Source organism: Vulpes lagopus, chromosome 14 (assembly GCF_018345385.1).
Source record: "Vulpes lagopus strain Blue_001 chromosome 14, ASM1834538v1, whole genome shotgun sequence".
Taxonomy (NCBI): Eukaryota; Metazoa; Chordata; class Mammalia; order Carnivora; family Canidae; genus Vulpes; species Vulpes lagopus.
The window spans coordinates 19453287-19459097 of NC_054837.1; positions in this window are offsets into that span (position 1 = coordinate 19453287).

A 5811-nucleotide genomic window follows, 5' to 3' on the forward strand; every position below is an offset into this window, starting at 1 on the left:
GCCCGCGCCGCGCCCCGCGTAGCCGAGCGCTCAGCGCCGCCCGCAGGCCGAGAGCCTAAGCGCCCCGCCGCGCCGCCCCGCCCCCGCCCGCCCGCGCCAATCCGCGCCCGCCGCCGCGCCCGCCCGCCCAATCCGCGCCCGCCGCCGCCGGCCGCCGCGCCGCCATTGGCCAGGGGGCGGGGCCGGCCTGTGCGGCGCGGAAGCGCGCGGCCTCGCGGGTCCAGGTCCGCCCAGGTGAGCCGCCCCCAGGTGAGCCCGCCGCAGGTGTCTCCTGCTGCTGCCTCCCGGCGTATTCCCCCTCCGCGCCCTACCTGGGCGGGCCGGCTCGGGTCCCGTCCTCGCCTCCTGGGGGCGTGAAACCGCTCAGGTTACATCCCAGCCCACCTACCAGCCCAGGTTTACAGCCCAGCGCAGCCAGCGCCCCCGAGGACACCTGTTTCCCCAAAAACAGAGCCCGGCCTCCAACAGCCCCAAATAACCTGTTGGGCACTGCTTGGGTCACAGTTCTCTTTGGCTGCAACCAATGGGGGCGTTTGATTCTTCTTCAATGATGTTAGACCTACTGGACACTGCTCAAGTCACAAGCTTAGCGCAGCCAGGCCCGGCTAAGATGCCTGTTTCTCGCAATCTGCGGTCCAGCCTGACCCGAACAGCCCGATGTTGCCTGATGGACCCGGCCTGGTTTACAATCCAACTCGACCACCACCCGACTGGACACTCCTTTCGCCAAACCTAACCTCGCCTCTACAGCCCAGGATACATGCTTCTCGCCCCTTAGAGCACAAGTCACATCAGTTACAATCCACCTAGATGCTGGTGTCCTAAAACCCAGTGCCCATCTTCTCCGAAAAATCTAGCACACAGTTGTTAAGAGCTTCTCATTCATTCCAGAATAAATACTGATTGTGTGCCTCGTAGGTACCATGCACTGTGCTAGGTAGGAATCGTGGATCCAAGTTATGAACAGTACAGCAACACTCCTGTTCTCTTGGTGCTGGCGTTCTGCTTCGGGAGACAACACAATACAATACACAAATAAGACCCTTTCAGACACTCGTAACTAGAGACGAAGAAAATAAAACAGCAGAGTGTCAGAGAGGTACTGAGAGAAAGAGGATATAGGAGGTCGGGGCAATAAGTATCTATGAAGAGTTGAGACCTGAAGGAGAAGTAGGAGACAACCGGAGTGGCTGGAACCTGTGCAACAGCCTTAAGGTGACAAAAAGCCTGGTGTGTGCAAGCAATCCGGTGGGCCAGGGGAGGGAATAGGAGAGAGATAGGAGTTTAGCTCAGGGAGGAGAGCAGGGCATGTTGGGTTAGGTAGGGAGTGGTACAGAGTTTGGATTTTATCCTAAGGGCAATGAGAACTCACTAGTGCCAGAGAAATAATGGCCAAACTGTATTGAATATTTGTAAGTTAATCTTTTAGGGGGCAGATGGAAGAAGAGATTGTTCCAAGACAAGTATAACCCAGGTACAGTCAGGAAGTGAGGGGGTCTGAGGGAGACAAAGCTATCATCGTTCTTGCTCATGACACAGATCCTGACATGCCCCATCAAGTCAGATCTCCCACTGATAGGAGCCCAAGCCATCAGCTTTGGCTTGTTCCCACCCCGCCCAACCTCATCACCTCAGGCATCCTGAGATACCATCTCCTTGAAGGCTTGCCATCCCACCCAGCACCCTGACCCAGTGCCAGTACCCCACCCACATTTCAGACACCTCCTTCAATTCCACAGAGAGATCACAACCTACGATGAGGACCTCCAGCATCAGGCAACACCCTGATTTCACAACGTGGTCCATGCTAGCCAAACGACCCAGAAACTATGGCTAACACAAGAAATTCAAGTCTATAAGAATTGTCTTGCCATGGAACATTAAATGTGCTGAGAAAGGTCATTGCTCCAGATTAATGGAATATCTTGAAAGTTCATCTATCTGCCCATCTTGTCTACCCACCCATTCATCCAACAGATGTTTTAAGTGCCTCCTCTGGGGTGATTCCCATAGTTTATGATCGGGAGTGAGCTGATCCCAGGGGCCAGCTGGTAGCATAATGGATGCTGTGGGCTACATGTTATACAGTAAAGAGTGATGGAGACTGTGGAGTAGGGGTCACATGGCCTATCTAAAGGGCACTGTGGGGACACCTGGGTGGCTCAATCAGTTGAGTGTCTGACTCTTGGTTATGGCTCAGGTCAAGATCTCAGGGTTGTGGGATTGAGTGCCACGTCAGGCTCAGCACTCAGCTCAGAGTCTGCTCGGATCCTCTCCCTCCTCTCCCCTCCCCTCCCCTTCCCCAAACGTTCTCTCTTTCTCTCTCTCTCTCTCTCTCTCTCTCAAATAAATACGTCTTTTATTTCATTTTATTTTTTTAATAAGTCTTTTAAATATCTTTAAAAGTCTTTAAAAATAAAGGGCACTGTGGCTATTCACCTGGCCATTCATCGCTCAGATTGTTAGCATTTCAGATTTCTCAAGAAGTCAGAAACCTGGATTAGAGGTAAAGTCTCTTGATTTTTAGTTGTTGGCAACTAATTCAAATTTTTAAAAAACACTGTGTAAGCCACACAGAACATTTTTTTTTCTTTTGACACAATCTCAAATTTACAGAGAAGTTAGGAGTACAATTCAAGTAACGTTTTACCCCTGAACCATCAGAGCATACGTTGCTGACACAATGCCCCACCACCCTAAATAGTTCAATGTGTGTTTCCTCCAAACAAAGGTATTCTCCAGTGGAATCACAATACATCCATCAATACAGGAAGTTAACTCTGATACATCATTACCATCTAAACTTCAGACCTATTCAAGTTTCACCATTCTTCTAAAGGATGTCCTCTGTAGCCAAAAGGTCCAGTTCAGGATCTCATGTTGCCTATAGTTAGTTGTCCTGTGAGGTCTCTTGAGTCTTTTTCAGTCTGGAACATTCTCGAGTCTTTCTTTGGTTCTCATGACCTGGATAATGTTAGGGAGGGAAGTTATTTGTTTTGGGTTTTTTTTTTAAGATGCTTTATTCTTTTAATTTAAATTCTATTAACATATAATGTATTATTGGTTTCAGAGGTAGAGATCGGTGATTCACCAGTCTTGTGTAACACCCAGTGCTTATCACATCACGTGTCCTCCTTAATGTTCTTCACGCAGTTACCCCATCTCCCCACCTCCCTCCCCTCCAGCAACCCTCAGTTTGTTTCCTATGATTAAGAGTGTCTTATTGTTTGTCTCCCTCCCAAAGATTTTGTCTTCTTTTATTCTTTCCTCTCTTCCCCTATGATCCTCTGTTTTGTTTCTTACATTCCACACATGAGTGAAATCATATAATTGTTTTCCTCTGATTGACTTGTTTTGCTTAGTGTAACACCTTCTAGTTCCATCCACATCAATAAATGACAAGTTTTCTTTTTTGATGGCTGAGTAATATTCCATCATTATATATAGACCACATCTTCTTTATCCATTCATCTGTCGAAGGACATCTGGGCTCTTTCCATAGGTTGGCTATTGTGGACATTGCTGCTATAAATATTGGGGCGCAGGTGCCCTTCGAAGCACTACATTTGTATCCTTATAGTAAATATCCAGTAGTGCAATTGATGGGTCATAGGGCAGCTCTATTTTTAACTTTTTGAGGAACCTCCGTACTGTTTTCCAGAGTGGCTGCACCAGCTTGCATTCCCACCAACAGTGTAAGGGGACTCCCCTTTCTCCACATCCTTGCCAACATGAGATTGGGCAGTTATTTGGAGAATATTTGTTTCTGTTTGTCTGACATTTCTTCTTGATTAGATTCAGGTCATGCATCTTTTATTTTTTTAAGATTTTATTTATTTTATTTTGAGAGAGAGAGAGAGTAAGAAGCAGACTCCCCACTGATCAGGAAGTACAACATGGGCTCAATCCCAGGACCTAGAGATCAAGATCTGAGCTAAAGGCAAACACTTAACCAACTGAGCCACCCAGGCACTCCTCAGATCATACGTTAGATTCTTTTTTTTTTTTAAGTAATCCCTACACCCAATGTGAGGCTCGAACTCACAACCCCAAGATCGAGAGTCACAGGCTCTACTGACCAAGCCAGCCAGACATCCAGACATCTTAGATTAGAGGTAGATTGGGGATTATATACATCACAAATTATCACAGAAGTGATGCTGTGTCTTTTTTTGTTTGCATCATAACAGATGATACATGACTTCAATTCATCCCACTACTGGTAACGTTAACTTTGATCAATTGAATGAGGTGCTTATCTTCCAGGCTTCTCCACTGTGCAGTGCATCTGCTCTTTTCCTTCTTGAAATTAATAAATATTTCATAGCGAGGGGCACTGGGTGGCTCAGTTGGTTGGACATCTGCCTTCGGCTCGGGTCATGATCTCCAGTTCGGGATAGAGTCCGGTGTCAGGCTCCCTGCTCAGCAGGGAGTCCACTTCTCTGTCTCTCTCCCCCTGACCCTCCCCATTGCTCATCTTTCTCTCTCTCAAAGAAATAAATAAAATGTTTTAAATGAATAAATAAATAATTCATATGGAGGTACTTGGAGACCTGGTAAATGTCCATCATACTTCCCATTTATTTATGTCAGTACAGACTGATGTAAAGGATTCCATGGGTCACAATATGTTATTGTTACTCTTTTTTTTTTTTTTTTAGATTTTATTTATTTATTCATGAGAGACACAGAGAGGGGCAGAGAGAAAGGTGCAGGGAGGAAAAGCAAGATCCAGGCAAGGAGCCCGATGTGGGACTCCAGGATCACGCCCTGAGCCAAAGGCAGACGCTCAACTACTGAGCCACCCAGTCCCTGTTACTGTTATTCTTTATTTGGATACCCAAATTATCCTAGGTTGGGCCTGTGATGGCCCCTTCAGGCAGGCTTCTGTGTCCTTTGGACATGGCACCATCATTCTGGGAGCACTTCCTTAGTCTCTAGCACAACGTATTCCAGGCTCATCTTGCCCTCTTCCTGCCCTTGGCCTGACAGCAGCCATTTCTCCAAAAAACCAATGTTCTTTAGTGGAGACCAGTGTTCAGACACCAAGACCTAGCTGTGCTTCTTGTTATTGGGGTGTCACTGCTCCTAGATCCTCTCCATGGATAGAATTACACATGTGCACGTTCACATCCATGTACACACACGCACACATTTACGGCAATATCTGTCTATATTTGTCTACATAGTCCTCTGCTATATTAAAAACCATGAGTTCATCCTAATGGATCCAATTACCATCTAAGTCTGCAGGGCAAATTCCCATTTTTCCCATTCCCACTTTGGTTAACTCCCTCATCTGACTGTGAGAAACCTGTCTTGTTGTTTTCATTGTGTTCACTTATTTGGGCCCCATATGCAACAATTTCTTATTGTTGATGCCACCCTCTTGCCAACAGGATGGCCTTGACAGCCCACTGGAGCTCAGACTCCACCGGGCTGCATCTCTGTAAGGATGCCCTCCTCACTCACATAAGCTCTGGCCACCTGTGGTGGGCTACCCTCACCCCACGTGGACACTCTTCTTATCCCATTTGGGTTCTGACACCGCTCTGTGGAGTAGCACATACTCTCTCTCTGTGTCCCCACTGCTGGTGCTTACCTTACTGGGACCCACCAAACGGCTCTTGGATCAAATTGTTCAAGAATAGAAGGGAGGGGGATCCCTGTGTGGCGCAGCGGTTTGGCGCCTGCCTTTGGCCCAGGGCGCGATCCTGGAGACCCGGGATCGAATCCCACATCGGGCTCCCGGTGCATGGAGCCTGCTTCTCCCTCTGCCTATGTCTCTGCCTCTCTCTCTCTCTCTGTGAC